Below are 25,229 nucleotides of genomic sequence, written 5' to 3' on the forward strand. Positions count from 1 at the left end.
GTATTTAGAGTTTATTTATCAACTTTACAAACTTCTTAACCTCTTTTCTTAAGTTATTTGTATTATATTGGAAGGCTTTTAAGACTTAAATACAACATTTTTATGGTAAAATAGTATTTGATATTTTATACAATAAGAATTTAAAATCCTATTTATCGTGAGTCAATTTATTATTGTTTTTAAATGATGAATAAATAATTTTATACTTAACATAAAAAATTATCTGAAGTATTATTTATAATGATTACATTGTTGTTAAAAGTGAGGTAATTGTACTACTTAGGAAGCGTATAATCTATAAAATAAATGTTATTAATTTATGATTTGGAAAATTAAACTAATAAATAAACTTGAAAATATATTATAATAGTTATATATTATGCATTTATAATTGAATATAATTTATGATGATTAATATATGTTAGTAATGGTATGATTAATTTAATATTTTTCATATAAACGAATATTTGAAGTATTGAGTAAAATTATTTTATTTACATGTTTAATAATAATGACAAAATATACATAAAAAGTTTTAATTGTAAATAAAAAACAAAATTACTAGGTAGTTTCAAGAAAAAACAAATGCTTAATATTTACAAAGGAAAATGTTGGGAGTTAATGATCACCCCTTGTGCACGAATAACCGTAATTGTTATACCGGACTCGTCTGAGTCATAACATGTTACCCTAAAGTCCCTTTAGTTGTAGTCTTATAGATAGTCGCATACTTGACACATGTCCTCCTTTATTTCATCATTGGGTTGTAGGGTAGGTACAGAAAATGACACACACTCTTGTTGTCCTGACGACGGCACATAACCACTAAACCTCTTTACCGTCCCACCAAAACCAAACAAAAAGTTTCCGAAAAATATATTTTCTCTCTGTCCTCCTCTATTTTTCTGTTAGGATTTGTCAACGACGGCTTCAGTTAATCCGGGTTCCCGATGTTTTGATAGGTTTCAGTGAGATGATAACATATAAAATTCGTTGCCTTCACCACTTAGACTTGCAAAGTGAATAGGGCAAAAATCAGAATCTTTTACTGGTTTTTATCACTGTATCCGTTGGCTTAAGCAGGACTTCTAATAAAGAAATTTATCTGTCAACCAATAAATTCTAAACCGATATGTTGAAATACATGCATGTACTCGATAAAACAGAAAAAACTGCGAAAGATTGATTAATTTTTATCATCCTAATGTATTATACTATACTTATTATATCGTAATAAGATTTCTAAATAAAACTAAATTTTGATTAATATAATTTTATAAACTATTTAATGAAAATAATAAAGTAAGTAGATAAATTATACATTAAAAAATACGTGAAAATACTCTTCTGGTATTCATAAATATTATTTTGGATTTAAATAAAATATATTTTATGGTTTCTTTAAATTAAAAATTGTATTTAGCATGATAACTATAATTATGATTATTTAAATAGTTATAAATTGTGTATATTTGTGTGTATAAGCTCATGCACTATAATAATTATTTGTGGGTGGAAAAAAATGTAATTCATAAAATCATATATTAATTATAAATTTCATAAAAAGCAATTGGTCCATGGAAACTCTATATTCTCTTTATTAAAAAATATAATACATTATTATCGTTATATTAGCGTAACGCTGAATTATTTTCTATTAAATAAAAAAACACGTTTATTTGTTAATTCATTACATTATTTACTCGTGTATATAAATTACGTAAAAAGACCTGCACGTGCAGGGTATTATACCTATATGATATACAAACAATAAAACAATAATAATATACCTATATGTATATGTTTTATACCATGTTTTCCGTGTGGTTTCGTTATGATAACAAAACAGAAGTTTCTTGCAATTTTACGTTTACCCAGAGTGCAACTGATAAATTGGGGAGAGACAAATGTCTTATTATTTATGTTTTGGAGAATGGAAAGGATAGTGGTGGTCCACGGTAAAAAAAAAAACAAAAAAAAAAAACGTTTGTGGTGGCAGGAAAGAGAACTACTACACAGGTTGTTAAGAGTGGCAATAAATCAAGACAGTTTTATGCGGGTTGGCGGAAAACCCCTCTAGTTTACCTCGTGACCGTCATTGGGCTGGAGTGGAGCACCTTCCAAACAAAACTAATTTCCTGCGGGAGCTTTCGTGCAAGCTCGGTTTTATTATTTTATTTTGCTTTTTTTTTTATATATAGGTACGAAAAGGAGAATGTGTTATATTAGCGCACCATCATTCAAAGCTCAAAAATACGAATATCGTTGTTTTTAATGTATATCAATAATTTATACGTATAAACGTTTCAAAAAGATGACCCTAAAATAATTGGTCTTTAGTTTTTGAAAATATGAAATAGGTACTAGAAAGTTTTAAAAATATTTAATTTATAGTTAAAAACAATATAGGTTTATTACAAATCAAATATTTGTAATAATACAAATACTTCAGTCCAATCCTTTTTTTTCTTAAACGTAAATGCCTATATATATTCTAGCTACATTACCATATAATTTGTTTTAATATTTTTAATGCATAGATAGTTATTTAAAATAAAACATTATGATTTATAAATATTATTAAATTAAAAAAGTCATAACTTCTACATGTAAATACATAATATATTATAATATATAAAAATGCGAGTAAAAGCGTTAAGAATAATTTAAATCTTAAAGCAATAATATAATTGAAAAAGTCCAAATAAAAACATCATGTTTTTAAAGAAGTATTAATTATGTAGACGTGGAAAATATCTTTCTCTGAAATTTTATGACAGACAGTTAACTGTTATATATGCAAATATATATTTATACACATTCTTTCGAGAATAATTAGTAACATAGCTCAATTAGTGTAAATAGAAAAACTATACACAATAACCAAACTGAAAAAAATACGTACCCATGAGTACGCGTAAGTAACATAAATTGTTTATATTCCAAGCGATTTTTTAAAGATTAACTGTCAAAAAAGTTACATAGGTATATATTGTGTTTTGGCTTTCATGTCATAATCCCACTATAATCAGTTGATAACCATAAATTCATAATAAAGTCACGCATGGACTGGATGAATTATTTATGAAAAAACCAAACTGTTTTTGTGAATAAAATAAAAGGTTATAGATACAAGTCAAAATTATTATCACTGGCGCATGTAACTTTTTCAAAGACAGCAATATTAAAATATAGCATATTATTTTATACTTTGTGCTTAATAATGAGTTAATTTAAATTTATTTCGTTTTTTTTTTTTTTTAAATTATACAAGAAAATTAATAAATCTATTTAGGTTTTAATAACAAGCACTTAATCGATAATATATTCTGATGACGCATCATATATCATTACCTATCTAAGAGTCCAAAAAATGGGTATATGAAAAAAAAATCTTTTAAAATTAAACCCAATTGAGGTGCCAGTGTAAAATACCTAACATTTTAATATTGTAGTATATATAACCATGAATATATACTATCATTTTTCACTACGAAATTAGTAATAAATCCAATTTAATTTTCTTTACTGTCTATAAAATCTTACGAGAAATATTTTCTCATGGCAACTAGTATGCGATAAATATATTTTACGGAATGACCAATCGCATTTATAGTATACTTAAAATCTAGCGAATTTATATATTTTATACCGGTGTACTTGAAATAGTTCAGAGAAGTCATAAACAATAAGTATATAAATACAACGTTGTACAAAAGTTTTCACAGTCTGTCGGCATCTCAACTTTCCTCGGAAAATGCGACACGTAAACCACTTTACAGTCAAGACACATCATCGTAAGTACCTCTATTCGAACTAACTATATCTGAAAATATATTTGTTAATTAGATGGCTGACATCTGTAATAATGAACTGTTTAATTTTATTTTAAATTGTTCAATACCGTATTAATTAAAAGCAAAACTAATAATGGATTTTACCGTCCAATATATGATCGTCATGAACAAACGATGTTTACCGGACAACCGTATAGGTATAAAAAAATATCAATCTTTTTATCCTTAAAATAAATAGAAAAAAATAAAATAAAAAATACTGCGTAATTCTATATATTTTTGTACTTACTCTAGATTTGGAGTTTTAGACAAAAGGATAATAATATAACAGAAAAAAAACTTAATTTTATTTTTTTCTCGTAGGTCACGATCGCCCAACCGCACTCGAGTCATTATTGTATGCCAGTCGCTATTGTTTTACACGATTTTTTAGAAAAATAAATTATAGTCTATATTATAGTCGAACAATTAGTAGCACGAGGGTCACACAAAAAAAACTTTTTGTCACGAATTCGAAGAAATTCAGAAGTCGACAATAATGTGGTTTGAGTAAAAATGATTCCAAGAATAATAAATACATATTTTATGTAGTATATACTATATATTACATAATATAGTTTATATATGTAATATGTATTTAATATAATATTTAAATAGAGTTTGTTTTGTTAATAATTATTACTTACACGTTAGACTTTACGATATCAAGTCAATATGATTTATTTTAATATTTAAATACATTAATCTACAATATTTTAACTAAAAAATCTGTTAAATCGAATAATATATTAGTTTTTATTTTAAAGTTTAAATTCAATTTTCGAAGTACAGTATATTAAGAAAATGCCTAAATAACATGACGATTTAAAAATTCTAAAATTCTTAATGTCTAAAGAGAAAAATGTTATCCTTTTGAAACTTAAATGCTATTTTTAGTTAAAAGCATTAAGATGTAAATTTTGTTGATGACTTGAATTCGTTCTACTCTATTAAAACGACGAGTTTTTACTATCCCGCAATGAAACCTTTGGACCATTTATTAATACATGTGTATATACTATATTATACACATATTTTTTTATTTATTCGTGAAAATAAAATAAGATATTTAAATTAAAAAAAAAAAAATAAAATAATAAGAACTATATTACTTAACAAATAAGTGCTATATATTTTTTTTTAAATAACTATGTTATAATGCATTGTATATCAAAGTTAATTTACAACCACTTTGATTATAAAAATTGCCCAAGAGTTCCATAATATTTTTATTGCTTTAAAATGTTTTTTTATGTTTGAATATATTATTGACATGTATACATATAAATTACTGAATGACCCATCAGTTATTTTCACAGTTACAATATAAATTTTAAATCTAGATAATTTATCAAATAAATTTGAGTTAGAATTTTTATTTCAGCATTTTTCAAAGACATTTTCCGAATAAATCATTTAAACTGTAATTACTGATTATCAATGATACTCGTAATTTTATGTATTTTTGAAACATTAATTTTGCTTTGCTGAATCTTTGAATTCTAGAATTTGTTTTTACTTTCGAATATACAAAATTATTTATATTTTTAAATAGTAAACACAGTAGACTCTTATTATGTCAAACCTCGCTATCTCGAATTTTTCATTGTATCGGACTACATTGAAATCTTTTTGAAATTATCATTACACTTAATAGCGTTTTTCTCTTGATAACTCGAAATAAAATTAATCGTTTTTCGTTAACTCGAATACACAAATAATATTTTTATTACGGTAAGAACAAAAAATTCAGTTGTGCATTCAGTATGGTGTTTGTGATTTCGCACGTTGGTAGTCAATAATTGTAGTCATTCGTATACAATATAGTGAATTGGAAAATAAGCGTAAATTAAATATCTTTACAATTAATTTTTAAAATCTTTCAAAAAAAGTAATATTAAACAAACTGTAATAACAGATTTTTTAAAAAAATTAGTTTTTTCATTATTGTAGTTTATTGATTTGTACCTAGTATTAGTATAACAACTATTCAAATTACGCATTTTAAGCATTTAAGTTATTTACCAATTTTATCAATTTTTTTTTATTATGCAAACTTGTTATCACCATGCATATTATACTTAAAATAAATAAAATCAATAAAATACAATGAATGAATATCACATATTTGCATACATATGTGTATGTATATATAACCATACTAAAATAATACAACTCATTATATTTAATTTCAGTATTGACTACCTATTGAGTATCATATTGCATTTTTAATTAGTAAACTCACCGACCACCAACCATCCACCTATTCAAAAAAAAATCTCTCAGGATATTGCTTCATAAATTATCATTCACCATACCACTAGTTACTATATTATGACACAGGGTACTCGTTTTAAATAATATAAATAAATCAATTGTGTAACTTGCATTATACAGTATACAAGTACAGCTGTACAAGATAAATAAATAATAATGTTAATGCATATTAATTCCTTGATGTTTCACAATGTTTATAGTTATTTTTTAAACTCAATTTTTTATTTCGAAAATTAAATAGTTATTTTGTTTGTTTTAAAGTGAATTTAAATTAGAAGCTTTAATTAGTTAAATTCACAATAATAATTAGAAAGCCAATTATTACAAAAACCATGGTTTTTGTCGAAGTTAATATTTCCTTTAATTATTAACATTAGGAGACTTACTATAATTTATTATGATTCGGGTACAGTTTTCATAAGAAACCCAGATACAGTTTAAAATGTATATGTTTGGCCCTGTTATAATAATCAGGGCATACTTTACATTAAAAAAGGTGATTTGTACGTAGTTTCCATATGCTTTTTAAAATTATTTAAATACTTATATTATGTATTTATACGTATGAATATATATTGCAGAACTATAATACACAATATTTCATCAACCACGTCAATAACTCCGTTATTCTACCTAACTATTGATGGAAATAGTACGATATAATTTATTTTCTTTAGTGTTGGACAATTCTATAAAATAATGATAATATTGTATAGTTATATATATTACCAATTACTATTTAGGTATATACATAAAATGGTTTAAAGTAATAAATTTAACGTAGAAGAAAATTAATAATACCACATAGAAATCAAATTTTGTATACACGTCGTTCTTCTCTCGATACGCGTACATACTTTTTGGAACTATTTATTGCACAAGAGAGACAATATTCTGAGCCAAGAGCAGAATTAAGTAAAAATTAGAATTTATTGAAATTTCTTAAAGACGACCTTTTAAAAGTACATTTTACTTTATTTTTTTCGATTTATGTTAAAATTACTTTATTCTTTAATAAAAATAATATTATTATTGTTCAACCAATACATTTTCCAATACCTAAACATTATAAACGAAAATATAAGTTTTTTATTATTTTGTTTGTATATTATAGTGACACTCAATTTATGATGATTTCATCAGAGATTTGGAATTAATACCATTGTTTATATTTTTACTAAAAACTATATAATTTTCATTAATTCGTTTGAATGAATAGTATCTATAAATGATTTATACATTATAAGTAATTAATAGTTATAATAAATTATTATAGAAAGCACTACTTTTTATATAAATATTATGACATTTTCATATATTCGTTTTTTTTTTTAATAACAACAGTTATTAATTTTTTATTAATATTACAAGTTTATCCAGTGTAGAATGTAGTGATATTGTGCATAATAAAAATGTGTTAGTTAAAAAGATTAAATTACCAAATCACTCAGAAGCTAGGTTTGTAAGTATAATATTTTATTGAAATATAGTAATTAATGCATCGTGGGTCTCGTATAGATTGTTAAACATTTTATTTTAATTTAGATTCAACTTTAAGTTTTTTAATTACTGATGCCGATTTTCTCGTGACTTTAGGTACACTAAAATTGATATTGAACACTCATATAGGCATATAGTGCTGTATTTTATATTTGATAATATTTTTTTCATGGGAAGTCAAGTTATATTTTATAGGTATGTATAACAATTGTAATACAAAGTTTAAACACTTAATCTTATTGGTAAAACTAAAATAAAGTTTAAGTGTTTGAAAAGACTTTGTTGAAGAGTATTGCTGCATTGATAAACTTTTGTACTAATATTGATAAAGCTGGTCCTCTCTTAAAACATAAACATGATAATCCTGTAAATACAATGTCGATATTGAGTTGCAAGGAATGCAAGTCAGGTGAATAAACGTTTTATTTCAAAATAAAGAAATTATAAAAATCAATAATTTAAAACTAGGGTTATATCATCGGTTAAAAAAAAATTGGTAAACACTATTAAGCTATTTAAAAATATCGTAACATTGAGATTTTTTTCAATAAAAAAAAAAAATATTTTATTTATTGTTTGTTGTTAAAATTGATACCAATAGATCAATATTCATAATATATATTTGAAGCTTCTTTTTTTTATTATTAAAAAGCTACTAGTATACATCTATGATAATTAAACAAATATAAAATAAAAGATAATACAATTATCAATATTTTATCTGTATAATAAAGCCAGCCTTCAATATAAAAGTGATAACAAGTTTAATACCAAATTCATATTTAGTATGTAAAATAGAACGGAAGTTAGGGATGTTAGTAGTTTATAGAATCAAAAACTGTTGGACTGATCTTGACAACGTTTTCAGAGATTGTTTTTACAGATAGATATTGGGAAAGTTTAAACAGTACTACAGTAGTATTAATCACGTTCAAAAATATACTAAGTGCTATTATCCAATCCGACAATCTGTCTATCTCAATTAAATTAGATCACAAATATTGATTATAATAAATATAAACAAAAAAAATTCCAATTTTGCGAGCTACCCTATAGAAACTACTATTGATTGAGAAATGAAGTTGAGAAAATTGTTCAAAGTCTTAATAGTGTGCACAATTTGATGCCAATTGGTTAAATAGTTTTCAAGTTTATAAATACAAACGTACATTAATTTGTAATTTAAGAATTCAATTAAAAAGTTACAATTTTCGGTTATTTAATATTGTTTATTGATTTGTATTCTTTTTTAGACTTTCTCGGTTTTTACTTTTAATTTTGTCCATAATATATTGTATTAACCTATACGTACACTAATAGTCAACATAAATACTTTACACAACCAATTAATTTGAATACATTTAACAAATAAATGTTATTTATTATATTAATATTAAATTACATTATGATAATATAATATTATTATTGAGTGATTGATAGTATTTCCACATTCATTTATAACAAAATTAAACAAGGCATTTTTTAAATGGAATTAATAATTTTTAATCAAACTATTCAATATACATTTTGAAAATATAAATTTAATTATATACTAATTAATTAATTTGTATTATAAATTTATAAATATGTAAAAGCAAAAATAAATATCCTAAACATCTTAAAAATATTTATTTTTTTTGAAAAGAAGATTTTTTTTTTTTTGCTAACTCCTACACAAATTACTTCTTATATATTATTGTGTTTTTACAGTTTCTAGTTCACCAGGTTCCGTTGATGCTTATTAATAAATTCATACCCATTACAAACAATGGTCTAAATATCATTACCACTTGTAGAATGGCTTTTGTCACGCAAACTACGTTCATACATAATCGCAACTACCACTCTTTATACCTCCTAACCATCACTCTTTACATAACTTAAATACAACCTTTGCAAACATAATTTTCTATTGACCCGTCTTTTAGATTTCAAAAGCAAAAACATATACCGTAAATTATTCTCATGTTATCACTGTAGGATTTGTTTTAAGTTTATAAACATTAAAATTAAAATTACTTAAAATTAAACTCCTGAACCCAAAAACATTATTTAGCGTTTTATGGATTTTATTATTCAACGTTATGTTAATTATCATAGTGCAATATAAATAAAGTATAAAGCAAATAATAATTTTCAATGTAAGCTTAACAGTTAAAATGTACAATTATATTTATATTGAATAATATTAATAATATTATATTATCTTATATTTTAAATTAAAATAATATGATATTATAATATTATGAACGAAGTTAATATGTATTTTAGATGCAAGTAAGATATATTTCGGATACAACATAAAAATAATTCCATCAACAGTTGTGAATTTTATTTACATTTTTAGAAATTTGTTAAATAAAACATTCAAATGCATACCTACCTAATAAATTATAAGTAATATTGTCTACTTTTTGTGGTGATTTATAGTGTCTCGTAATATAGGTAGGTATTCACTTATATAGTATTTATTTGGTAGCAAGAAAATTTAAATCCCGAGTTTAAAATTAATGTTACATATTATTATATTATATCACTGACAAAGATATTTTATTATTGTCTGCAAGCACAACAATAATAATAATAAAAAAAAATAAAACATAAGATAAAATATTTTATACCTCTGGATATTTATAATTTTGTTTTTAATTTATTCAAAGTACACCTACGTTAATTATTTACTTTGACTAATCGTATAAAAGTTATTAATACAATTGTTGCAACGATGAAAATATTAACTATTCATTATTTTGTTCTAAGTTTAGTAATATCATAGTAGCAGTAAGCAGGTAGACGATCTTTAGACTTTTTACCTAAACATCGTTGAAATCTAAATGAAGGTCGCATTAAAATAAAAACGTAATAAATAAAAAAAATACAACTATTATTTTTAATAGTGGTACCTGTCCTGTGTATTTATTTTAATAGTTTACGTTATTAGGTACCTAAGTAGCTATTTATCTTTTTGATATACCTACTATTATAATAGTCTGTACCTATATTATAATATTGTATTTTTGCAGCTGGGGAAATAAAATTTAATTTGTTTAATATACGAGTACGCAATGAGACCGATAAAAAAACAATAAATTACATGATGATTTCAGTTAGTCGTTTTACGTTTTTATATTATTGCATGTATGTAAATCGGGTAATATATTATATCATACAATTTCTTTTACTAACGATATTATATTGTACAAGAATACTCACAGTTTTTTATTCACGGGAAACATGAGGAAAAATTCCGGCCAATTGTCGACCACATACGCGGTATAAATAATATTATAAATACAATACGATCGTACGATGTTAACATTGTGTGAAAGATATTGTGTATAGTGTATAATATACCAAGTTCATCATGTTCAAAGTCGATTAATTATTCAATATTATCTGTGATGTTAACAATTTTTTATTGATCGACTTTGTCTATAAAACATGAACGGACCACGGCCACGGCGTGTTTGCACGGGACAACATAAACGCCATAGATCACAACTACAGCTGATTGATACAAAATTATAGAAATTATAAATATCACATTAACACACTTCGTCACCGTTGTCGCAGTCATCATCATCGTTTCAAATTCCAATAATTGGGTAAAAAAGATATTAGAAGATAGTTTTTTTTGGGACATTTTTTCGTAAACTGTCTAAAAAAAATAAAGCAACTCAGGTGTAGCTATATACATAAAACCCTGCACATCCGCGTGCACGCTTATCATGTATACCATGCACATAAGTGCAATAATATAAGATAATAAGTAATAATTTATTGTTCTATGATTATATATTTTGTAATTTAGTTCATAATTAATTACCTACCCAAGTATATTAAGTATATTAAACAAATATAACAAACAATTTTTTATTTTTAGTGCTCAATATTTTAATGTTAGTTTTTATATTATGTTCGTGCTCTCATTTTTTATGTGCGCGTGCTTATAGCTTTTCGACCGTTGTCCCACTAGGACCGAGATGAAACATACGTGGGTCATAGACTTATAAATTAAATGCGAACGTGTCGCAAGCAAGAAAAAAAGCAGTGAAAACGCATAGCTGTCCACGTGCGTTAGAAATTAAATCGCTTACTCATAATTTATCATTCGTTATGTATAATACCATTATTATTGTGTCGCGTACCTGGTACGTATTTGTTCTGAAATTATTATCGGTTTGTGGATTTTTTACTCAAGCCTACAAGACCCACATATTATTACGAAACGCTATGCATTTATTTTTTCAAATAACAATTACGATAAAATACTGATAATGGAAATATCGTTACTTTTTGTTAGGTATATATGTATTTTTATTGTATTTCTTGCGTATTTTTTATCGTTATAAATAAATAACACGTGTATTCTGTACAATAAAGTATAAAATATATGGCGGTTTTACATTAGGGTCAAGAATATTCTCGAAATGTACGAAGAAAATCTAAATAAAAATATATTTTCTAGTAGAGGTACTTACTGAAATGTAATTTAACCGAATGGGAGACTCACGTGTATATATCTAACACATAAAACTTATCAGGCATCGGCCGATATTCATCAATATTTACACGTTTATTATTTATACTTAGATCTGAGTTCCAAAATCGACCATCACTACGCCATGTAAATACGTTTTGGAAAATACTGTAGATATGAAAATCGTTCCACCCTCGAACCCATCGTTTAAACCATATCGCTTGTATTTTTCCACACATTACAAGAAGACATTTATGTCACAGTGTATTAAGGTTTATGTCGATTCGCGGACTTCCGGTAGTTCCACATATGCTATATAGAACATGGATGTAATATTAAGATGTGAGAGAAACATGAACTCTTTGTCGAGTATACGAAATCGAAAAATTCGAAAAAATAGTTGGTATAGTATGCATATTATTCTAATATAAAATGTTGAAATAACGAAAAATAAATAATAATTATACGAAAAATTACAGTGACAATCTTACTACTCGAACTAAATACGGTACATAATATATAATATATTATATACCTATATAAATACATAGTATACCTATTTAGAATATCATTATTACATTATAGAAATAATGAATTTTAACGTAAAATTAAATATTTTAAAATTATGTAGATTGGGCTATAATACTAATTTATACTGTGAATTCGATAATAAATAAAAATCTCGATTTCCTGAAAAATCCTGTTAGTATTTAACTTAAAAAATATAATGTTTAAAACAAGTCGTGTTACATAGATTGGTATGTTGAATACCAAGAAAATAATCCGCGGGCATGATAAAAATAAAAATAATTTCTTGAGTCACGATGTATCTATAATATAGTTCGTAGCAAAATTTTTTTTAAAACTATTATAAATTAAATCAAATAACTCGATGCATTTCTATAGAATTAGATGATTGGTTATAATATATATATAATGCAACTCGTTAAAGAATGGTTATTTAAGTAGTAAGTGAAAACTGGAATAATATTTAGTGTAATATAGTAATAACTAAAGAATATCAGACAAACTATCTACACCTCGACAGTCGACGATTTTTACTGAAGTTAGCAACGTTGTCACTGAAATATACTTGTTTGCTTAGATAAAAGGTAAATTATAAGAAGAATTGAATTTTATTTATTTCTAATAAAATATATTTTATGTGCTTGAATGCTTGATGAATTGATTAGTTTTGATCTAAATGGCTTAGAAACGTTTAAATATTATATTTTTAAAACGTTACATGTTATTAGGATACCGAGATAAGTAATAGTGCCCATCATAATAAATTACAGTGTATGGTTTGGTACATGGTTTGAAAATGTTCTGTAGGAAAAACAAGTTTTTACAAATCTATCACGCGTAAAAATTGCAAGAAACAGCTGAAGGTGTTACGATAAAATAATTATTATATTATTATACAGTTGTGGCAACAATTATGCTTACAAATCGTTTTATATTGGCCAAAATATTTATCTTACTTACAATTTGTTTCCGATAACTCTTCTTTCGACACCGCGCCAATTGCATACCCGCATCATAATCAATCATAGTAAAAATGTAAAATGTAATAATAGAAATCAATAAAATACCCGCAAACAGATTATGTCCATGTCTTAACACCTCATCGATAGATCTTCGTGTAACCATGTATCATGCGTATATCAAAAATTTTAGTAGCTAGCGATGAGGCGTATTATTGATACGTTTTTTTTCTTCATAACATTATTTTTTTTATATTAACATTTATTTATTTATTTATTTATTTTTTTTTGATAATGTATACAAAAAAGACGCCATATTTGTGAGCAAATAATATTATTAAATAATGTAATATACATAATATGTTTATATGTGCGTGTTCAAAAATCTGTTGGTGTAGCAGAATGCAGAAAGCACACGATTACTCGATTACATTGCTGTACATACACCACGTCCGCCGCCGTAATACGTGCTCGCGACCATAGTTTTGGTGAAAATCGTCCATTATAAAATGTAATTATTGTAATCCGTTGATGTACCGCAGTAATGAAATCTCGCTGACCATACGCCATAGACTGTAGAGTTCATTGCCTAATTGTATTTTCAATTTTGTAAACGTATATAATAAAGTGCCTGTGATCAGAGACGTAATTTCAGCTTTTAGTAAGGACTAAGGGATCTAGAGATTAGATATTAAGTAAATATTATACCTATATGTATAATTAATTATCTGTAGTACCTTAGATTAAATATTCTAGTTTCACACTTGTTCTTTTTCATTTTATTTTTTTATCAAATATTTTGACCCATATATTTACCAATTTTAAACTATCAACAATCAAAATAATTAATTGATAACCGGGTACAGTAACTTTGCCGTTTACAGTAAATGATGTACTATCCATTAGATTAGGTAGATACTGTAGACTTCCGAGCCTACACAATACGCGAACAACTAGAAATTTAAATTGACTACATTTCAATTATTTTCATAATTTTAATAAAAACATTAAAAGTAATACAGTAATAAAAACATATTGAGTCAGAGAATCACAAAATATGAATATACATAATTATAATATAACAATATTAAAAAAATAATTTTCCGTCAGTTTTCGCTGTAATGATTATTGAATAAGTTATTGATGGCTTTCGATACATTTCTCAGCGTTGGATATTCGACTTTATTTTAATTATTATTTTTGTATTATTTATAATATTATTTTTCTAAATAATATATTATATATATATATATATATATATTCATCGTGGATCATCTTACAATGGCTATTTAAAACTACTATTCTACTTTAAAATTATTAGTCCCAAGGTGTCAATTTCAGCCATTATTTAATCTAACTTGTTCCCGGAAAACTTTGAATTTCAAAGTTCGAAATTTGTTACCAGATGATGGATGCTATAATGAAGTATCCAAAACAGTAGACACCAATAAACAAACCTAAATCTACAGATTTTCTCTTCTATAAATGAGGTATGTATAATGTATTTATGTATATGTATTATACGAAAGTTATACTTTGTTTAGTTTTTCTCAAATACTTATGCAACTTTATATTTAGCTTAAATTACACAATATTTATGTTGTAAATTAATTTTGTACTGATAATTTAATGAAAAAAATCATACATAATTTATGATTGTAAGGCAATATGATGTGAAAGACGAGAGCATGACGTAATAATATGTACATTTTAGATTTAAAATTTTGTGTATGTGTGACATGTGTGTGTTTTTTATGTACCTGACGACACTTTTTGTAGTACGAAAAAGATTTGCAGTACTTAACGAATATTTTGTTATTTGATTTTACCAGTTCATGCATATTTATCATCTAGTGTGCATGCGTTTCTATTGCTCTTGCAGTTTAACGTAGCTAAAATGAATGGAATTTATCGAATGTTATACTTAGATATTGACGATTTTTTTTTTTAAGACAATGCAAGAGTTTAGGGTTTCTTCAGTTGACTTCCACCGTCCTTCCGAGAAATTGTTATATTAATTTAAATATAATATAAATTATAACTGAATAATATCTAACAAATTTAGGAACTGACACTATAACGCGCACAGTAACCTTTGGACTCAGATAAGATGAACTCATTATGTGAGTTAACAATACGCCAAAAATCGGAACAAACTGTATCATCCATCATAATCATTAACAACCAAGAAATCAAAACTACATCCATAAAAAAAAATAACTACTAATAATTCTCAATTGCAATCTAAAAACAATAATTGATGACACGCTCTGTCGCCGAAAACTCCTATATCTCTATCGCCACCACTTCCAAAAAACTAAAATATTTTATCTCACCAAATCGATATTTTGCCCTCATCGATACTGACTCCGTGCTGATTGCCTCCAATAATATAAACAAAGATAGCCAAATCGATTTCGATATACAGTTAGTGGACACAGCACTCTTTTACATACACATACACACAGAACAAATATTAGTCTTCACTAATGACGGTTTAATAAACTTTTCTAAATTAAGAACTGCATTTTCAGATTTAATTGGTCTTGGCAGTTTTAGTTGCAAATCAACTTCCATCGCCTTAAAGTTAAATCTAATACTTCAGAAAACTACAGAAAAATAATTCATTTTCTAAATGAAAATGAAATTGAATTTCTAACTATCAACTAAAATTTGACAAACCATTTAGAGTAGTATTAAAAAATATCTATCCGTCAACTTTTGTTTTCGAAATTAGTTTAGCATGAGAAAACTAGGACCTAATTTGGTAGAAATCATCTTACAGCATCGCCAAACTATACGAGTCTCTTATCAGGCTTTACAATGACAATAATCCTACTATTAAAGATACACTATAAAGAATTGCAACGACGCAGATATCATAACAGTTCAAAACGAGCTTTACAGCAACACCAACAGCAGTCAATCAACACAATTTTCATACATGAGCGCAAACGTGACAAATCTTACGCAGATATGACAGGTAACGCTTAATCAAAACAAAAATATCGAACCTAGTTTTGGTTTCAACTTGGAAAATGTTATTTCTAAGTTTTTAGATGATTTTAAGTCTACGATTAATCTTCTACTCACTTTTTTGACCACAGTCATTTCCAAACTGTCAATGATCAAAAATGATTAATAACTTATACACCTCCAACTCTTTCCTCAATCTATTATGGAACGCTAACCTTATTACCCAACTCTCGTTCGTAACCATTTCAGGCAATTCTTAAAAGAGACTAAACAGATAGTGGTGTCGTGATTTGCTTAAATAAATTGGAAAAAAATTAGAGTAAATAGAGTATAACTACTATCTTTTGACGACTGATATCTCCACTGATGTCTTTTTAATCCGTTATTCCTGTCCGTATATTATTGTTTCAATTATCACTTAAATATTGTTCATAATATAAAAAAAATTGTTAATAGAGAATAATGTTAAAAAAATAATATATTCACAATTTATTTTCTCTAATTTTTTTTTCAAATGTTTAATAATATCTATTGTAGAATAATAACGGCAGGTTTTTTTTTTTTTTACTACAGTCTTAATATTTCCTGAATCCGTGTCAGTGAAGTTTTAATAAATGATGTTTGCATTCTTTAGAACAATTAGACACATAATTTAAATACGTTAACTTTGTATTATTATTATTATTATTATGATTTTATTTTATTTTTAATATACGCGCATGTAGAATAACAATTTTATAACCTACAATCTTTAGTTATAGAATATTTATTTGGTCTACTTGTTAAGAATAATTAAGTAATAATCAACAATTGTATTTATACCAATTTATTATTTAATTCAATATTTGTATTTCTTATAACACAGATTTATATAACATTCTTATAAACTCAAGTGAACAAAATTGTGAACAAACCGAACAATGTATACAAAGATTAAATAGTACATTTAGATATAAATATGCATGAATATTATTTTCAAACAAATATTTTCTTTTTATAGGCTTTCTGTATAATTAAAAAAGTTAAATAATGTTTATTATATAACTATACAACTTAGATTTTATTTAATTACATTGAATATTGTTAATATTTTCATTTTATGAAGAAAATATGAAAATTTTTTTAATATAATTTTCTTTGTTAGAGCAGTTCATTTTTATGCATATATTAAATTATACAAACAATTATCTATTCAGATTTTTAGTTTTTTTTTTCAAATACGTTAATCGCTCCTTTATTCAGTTAATGCGTAGTATACAATATAAAATATAGTGTATATCTAGGTAAAATGTTAAAAATTATTTTAATGAACAATATCATATTTACAACAATATACAATATATTTACTTACAATATTAAAAAGAAATTGAGTTATTATTTAGAGTTAACTGTTTACATACTTAAAATAAGATATCAGTGTGTTTAAATTACATATTTTAGACATTTTCCGAAGGTATATAGATCAATAATCTGTGAATTAATTAATTATATGTTATTAGTATAACAATATATGTCTAATTATAATAATTAAAATTATATTTTCAATCAGATTTTACGTTGTATATTATGCATTACTAAATTGTCATCTAATATTATGGTATAAATCAGTGGTGGCCAAACTACGGCCCGCTGGTCAATTCCGGCCCTCCATCATTTAATATCTGGCCCACGAAAGAATTATAATATTTTATATTTACGTAAAATAAGGTCCGCGGTAAAAAAAGTTTTGTTTATGGCCCGAGGTAAAAAAAGTTTGACCACCACTGGTATAAATGATAACACTGAACATTTTATTTAAATAATACTTTTTTGTGTTTCTTGTAAGTTTTGTACTTATTACTTATTTATTTCGTTCAGACATAATTTTATACATAAAATACGTTTTCACTTTGTTTATTTCACATAAACATATGTGTACACCATCAATAAATACATATTATTAAATGAAAATAAACCTTTTTATTTTTATTTTTTCAAATTAAGTACGAGACATTGATCGATGGACATTGGTCATTACTCATTTTTATGTTTGATTACATTTCTACGAGTTTATTCTAATATACAATTAAAGCTTAACTTTACCTTATCAGCTATATTACAGATGAGACCTATTAGTTAAAATTTAACTTTTTTCTAGCTATTCTTGCTGGTATTTGCATTTATTTTACGGGGTTTTTGAATGTAGCAAGAATTTCAAATCCCACGGAAAGTTTGATTATTCACGAAATTTAAAATATTGATAGGTACATCTATATTTTTATCATTATTGTAACCTGTAGTCTGTACCTACGTAATTTTTTTTTTGCGTGCATTTTTTCAACAATCGATTTTACTCTCACAATCTCACTCAAACTCGGACTTACCGGAAAAAGGCAACGACATTTTTCACCCGGGACTTTGATGGATTGTATTGAAATCATAACGTCGTCGGCGAAAAACGATTAATTATACTGTGTGCTGTGCAATCAGAAATCACAGAATAGATAAATATAATGCAATAGATAATCACCGAGGCGTAAACGTTTTATTTTAAAACAAAAATAAAAATAACCCATAAATTGTCATTGTAAATAACTAGATTTATCATAATCTAAAAAAATTAACGCGATTCTGATGTTGCATTTATAAAATAAATTTAAGCATTTACTACCTTTACAAAATATACAATGCGTACAATAAGAATATTTGATGAAAAAAGGAATCGAGAGGCATGAATGGAAAAGTCACCTAATGACAGCACCCTGGCTTATCAATTTTTATGAGAGCTATCGATGGATATAATATATATTAGAAGAGTTCTTTCATAGATGAAAAAAATTGAAAATTATTATAAACAGTTTTCGAATTTAAGGCGAGTAGTTTATGAGTTATACGTATTTAAAGTTTAATTACGCGGAGTGGAGTGGTACGGTGTTACCCCGCAAAATGTTTGTCTACTACTCCGCATGTCTAAACTTTAAATAAGTATAACTCATAAACTACTCACCCTAAATTAGAATTTTGTGTATCAAAATACTCAAAAAATTATTTTGCTTTGGAATATGAAATTACAATACTATGTTGTCACCCAAAAAAATAAAAAAATAAAAAATTACAAGGATAAAAAATATTTAAAAATATAAATTTTTAATAAAAACGTTGTTTTTTATCAACTTTAAACTATGTAAAAAAATGTTTTCAAAAACATTAATACTTTTTGAAATAATGAGTGTGGTTTGATAAAAGAATCATCCTGTATACATAGTTTAAAATGACTAATCTTACGAAAAATTCCATCTTATAAATTATAATTAGGTGTATATAATTTCAACCATAACTGATTTTTGGGTATAACGAATAGATATTTGATTCAAAATTAATTCAAAAGTGGTACAAATACATAATAAGTATTTTACCATGTCTATTTATAATGGATATCAGTGTACTATCACAGCAAAAAAAAAAAAAAAAAAAATAAAGAGAGTGAAGATTTTTTATTTTATCACTGATAATGGCTATAAAGTGTAACCACTGGGTTAGGTACTTGTTTTCTCGTGTAACTCGTACCATTGTATTTTAGCGCATATTTTTATTGTAAATAAACTTGTACATAATGTATATTTATTAACCAAAAAAAAAAATAATAATAAATGGTGCAATTATGTTTAATTAATTAAACTATAGCTCGCATTTTAGGGTTTATATTATAGTCCTATTTACTTATGTAAATAATTCCAATAGCGTCATGTCCGAAGTTTAGTTGATATTTGATAGCTCATTAACATTGCAACTTGTAATTTATTTATGTATGATAATTTGCTTTTCATTTTATGAAACAGAATTATTAGCTTTACAAAATATGTTTGTGATTTATTATTCATTACACACAATATTATGCTAGTATTAACTACGCATTAGGTACTAATATTATTCTATTTATTATACCGTAAATAGAAATTTATTTTAGCAATGTAATAATTAATTTATCAATAGCCAATAAAAGCGTATACTAATAGTCGTTATGATATATTATTGGACAAATTCATCTGAACAGTTGTTTAATCTTCTATTCCATAAATATGTTCAATACCAATATTTTATGTAATTTATATATGTAATCAAATCTTAAATAAGTTGTTTATATGTTATAACGTAAAAATGTAGTTTTATTATTTTTTTTTTAAAAAATGTCTTATTAGAGATGTTCAAAGATGTGCACATTCTTAGTAGGTACGATAAAATAAAAATATATAATATATTTTTATTTGAACGCATGTAAATTTGTGTGAAGAGACCATCCAGCGATGGTATTTCAGCAAATATATAATGTTGTTTATAAATTTCAAAGTTACAATTATTACATCTATACACAAATACGATAAATAATAAATATACTATAGAATACTATAATATATCCATCAATAGGATTTTTGATGCTTATTTCTGCATTATTTAGATTCGGGGTTATCCACGGACAACAAGTGTTTTACCACTTCATAATTTTACTATGCTTTAGACATTTATATTATTATTATTGAAATGTTTCATAGTATACACGGGTTGCAACTCACTTAGTCACTTGAGTAGATGGCATTAGTTTTATATCAATTATTAAATATTTATAAATATACTATATATATATATATTATTATGTGAGGTACTTATAAGTTATCGTTAGCTATTGTCAAATAATATTATTTATGAGCTTAAATCCCAATACACTTATTGCGCAATAAGTATTTTATCCAAATATGGACAAGTTAATGAAAAAAGTTTAATCGAGTTAGTTCAGTTAGCTCAGCATCAAGCTATCAGTTAATAGGTAATTAACAAATAATATTTTTAACTCTTAAAGTTTAAAGTTAATACGAAGAAAAATGATGATTTCACTTGGTTAAAAAGGAAGTCAATTTTTTTTTTTTTTTAATGCCACATAAGACCACTTTTAATGGTTGTGATTTAATATTATACTATTAGAATAAATTAATCTTAAAGATAACAATATTTTTAAGAAAATATGTATGATTTAATTAATATTTTAATTTTTAATTTTAAAGTGTGTTATTTCTATGTAATTTATTAAAATTTAAAAATGATCATTTTATACTTAAATATTAAATAACAATAAAAGCCTACGTGATCTCCTAAATAATGTGTTTTTTTTAATAATAATAATTATAAAATATATAAATTCATTATTATATTAAAACTAAGAAAACAAAATTGGATCTATTGTACCATTTTCATATCAAAAAACTCTGCAACTTGTTAAGACTTAATACAAGGTTTATACATAGATTGTATAGGTTAAAGATTTTATGTTCTTAAAAATATATACGTAAAACTCTTCGCACTACTGCAGTACCTACTAGTAACTATCACCACGGATTATAATCTAAAATTGTTTCCTTACGCCAGAGATCAGTGATATTCAAAAACCATGTCGTTTTGGTTCATTATAAATTATTATATTACGTACTTACCATAAATTATTGATTATTACGTTCTATCTCCTAGGTGACAAGGAAAGGTGGCTACCGGTTAGAGTAATAAACAAAAATAGTATTTTATTACTAAAATTCAAATGAATGTAACTTCGTAAGCGTTCGAATACTTTTGATACATTTAACAACCAAAATACAATGTGTATTGTTTCATTTTTGAGTTGGTCGACGTTAGATTATGATTTTATTGATACGTTTCATTAGATAAAAGGTATACATTACGATTATGTTTTATCTAAAAGTTACTACATAAAATGTGCTATTCGACATTTAAGTTATATCGGAATAAATAGTTTATATATATAACCATGATTATTTATTGTGCTATATATATTTACATATACACATAGTAAATAATATAACAACATTTTCCAACATAGTATTTAGTATTTTCATGTCTAGTTTTTATCATCAAATTGAAAGGATCGTTATTAAAACTTTTAAAAATATTATACCCTACATTGCAGTATAACATTTGAAGTTTACGACTTTAAGGATTACTGGGATTCATTATTGAAAAATATTTTCCTAGTAAACTTTATTCGTTTAAACTAGGTACATTTACTGTAGCAGATACTATTATATTTAATATATTTTGGTAAAAATACATTCAATATCACTGCGTTGGTTAAAATTGAAAATATTATTTCGACAGTTATTGTGTATTCAATTTTTAGTAATTTATTACTATAAAAAACTGTCGCAAACATATTATATTAAAGTGTGAAGTTGTCAACACTTACAAATAACTTCAAATAACTTAAATATAGTAACTTGAAAGTAAGAAGGTATAGTTTTGTTAAAATTAAATTTTGTTCATTTCCGGTTCAAAAAATAATAATAACGCAACTGTTTATAAAATAACAATAATAGTCGTTGAAAACTTTATTATATGAATTTATTAAAGAAAATCACGAATTACACATAATTTATATTCAAATCTCAAGAATTCATGGCATTACATATAAAAGTCTGTGAGTGGATAAAAAAAAGTATTTTTATTCGGTCAGCACGTAATTCTTGAATTGACGATGATGAAAAAAATTGTATTTCAATGGTATGGTAAAAATAAAAATGAATGATGAGAATTTACACAACAATAATGTAGTTCAAATAGTAATAATATGAAAAATATGTATATTATATTCGTATATAATACAATTTTCGTTGGAAAAATTGTTTGTTTTTTTTTTTTAAACAAAGAATCATAAGAACATGTAAATGTTGGTGTTAATCATTTCACACAGGCAAATTATTTTTAAAAAACGAAAACTCAGTATCTTACATAATAACAATAATAAAACACCAGCTGCCGACAAGGGACAATTTTTCATAATCATTTTTTTTTCTGTTCCGTCATGTTTTCCTCGGTTTTTATAATATATTTTTTAATTCAGTCCTATTGTACACGCACAATATGTCTTCACCTTATTGATTTCGGTGGAAATGGCTTTATAAAGTTTTCAATTTTAACCGAGAGCTCACATAAAGTTTTTCTACCATTTTTTAATTTATGGTTACTTTTTTTTCCTGCTAGATTAATTTAAGTTTTCGCGCGTGAACAATCTATACGACACCTGTGGCTACTCTGAGAAAACTTTTTACGTTTTCCCACAGCAAATCGGTTAGCCTTTAAAATATCGTCACGTTTGATTACAATTTTGTGACAATTTTAAACACCTTTCCTTATCAATACATTTTCGTTTAATTATGTTGATCATATTAAGTTCATAACATTTTCCAATTAAACATGTTGTAGTTTATCAAACACATCTAATAATATTAAGATATAGTATCTGGTAGTACTGTGTTTCTTGTGTTACATGTTTGATTAACCATCAGAAAAAAATTCTTCTTCCCTACAATCGGAATTTATGATGTTAATAAAACGTATTCTTTTTTATGATAATATTATAGCTAGGTACTTATTATAATTCCGCAGTCAAAATAAATTGGGCTACATTGAGATTATACCAATGAAATATTTATATTTCTTTAACAATCTTTTTTTTAAAGTTTTTAATGTATTTAAGTAATGTTTGCGTTGTTTAAATAATATTTATTTAAATCTTATTCAAGTGATAAAAATGCGCAGTAATTTTATTCAAATAAAATAAATTATCGATGTTGTAAATATAAACTTCACGCATAAATACACACGAAGTTAACTAAACGTTTTTATGCTATAATAATGCAAAAAATTTAATGTGTTATTATAGGTATTTCAATAAATCAGAACAATGAATTATAAGGCTGTAGTAAAGTGATGTTATACGTTATGTAGTACGTTTTATATAATATAGTAGGTTTATAAAAAAAATATTTTTATATAAAAATCTCATATAGTACTATTTTTTAGTGTTTTTAAATACAAGTGAAATAACTGTATTTTGTTCTTATACAAATAGAGGTGAATGTTTTAAATTTTACACTATTTCCACTCCCACAAACTTTGTTGATTTTTGCGCAGTGCTTAAAATTAAGCCGATCGAAACCATTATCGTAAAACATTCTACTGGTGAACGTTCTGGTCTTAAAAGTAAGGGTCTTAACAAATTTTGAAAAATAAAATAAAAATAGAAAGTGAAAAATGTAATGATCTTTATATTATATAATATTACATTTAAATTATTAATTTTTAAATATTTTTAGCTTGTATTTAAATAAATTTTAAAAAAATTATTTGGTAATATTAGATAATTCATATTTGCAAATTTTTTAATTGGAAATTGTATTTATTAGTATAGGTTTTCTAAAAATAAACAGCTAATAATTATATACCAAATATATCACAATGAATCAATACCATCATTTGTTATTATAGTCATACTACCGCAGATTACCGTTTCATCATAAACGTACATAATATATACATACAATTAATCTTTTAGTAATATTTTCTCCAATAAATAATACACATTATACAATGATTGTCACCATTAAGCTATTTAAGTGGTCTTGATGGCTATTGTAGGGAGGATATTATATGCATTAATGAGTATTAAATTAATATAGTAACTGTTATATTAATGATATTATTGAGCACATGGATATTATGATAAAAAATATTGCATGAACATGATGTATCCATATCACCACTGTAGAAGACAGTAATGACATGTTAATTTTGATCACTTAGTTAAATTAATTTTTCTGTCTAAGTCAATTGATTTATTTCTGAAAATACAAT

General features: G+C 25.0%; 1 protein-coding gene across 3 annotated transcripts in view; it reads right to left on the reverse strand.

The window, feature by feature from the left end:
• Nucleotides 1-25,229, reverse strand: part of LOC113559041 (chaoptin) — a 101,739-nt gene that overhangs the window by 34,524 nt on the left and 41,986 nt on the right. The window lies entirely within an intron of this gene.

Source organism: Rhopalosiphum maidis, chromosome 4 (assembly GCF_003676215.2).
Source record: "Rhopalosiphum maidis isolate BTI-1 chromosome 4, ASM367621v3, whole genome shotgun sequence".
In the NCBI taxonomy this organism is placed as follows: Eukaryota; Metazoa; Arthropoda; class Insecta; order Hemiptera; family Aphididae; genus Rhopalosiphum; species Rhopalosiphum maidis.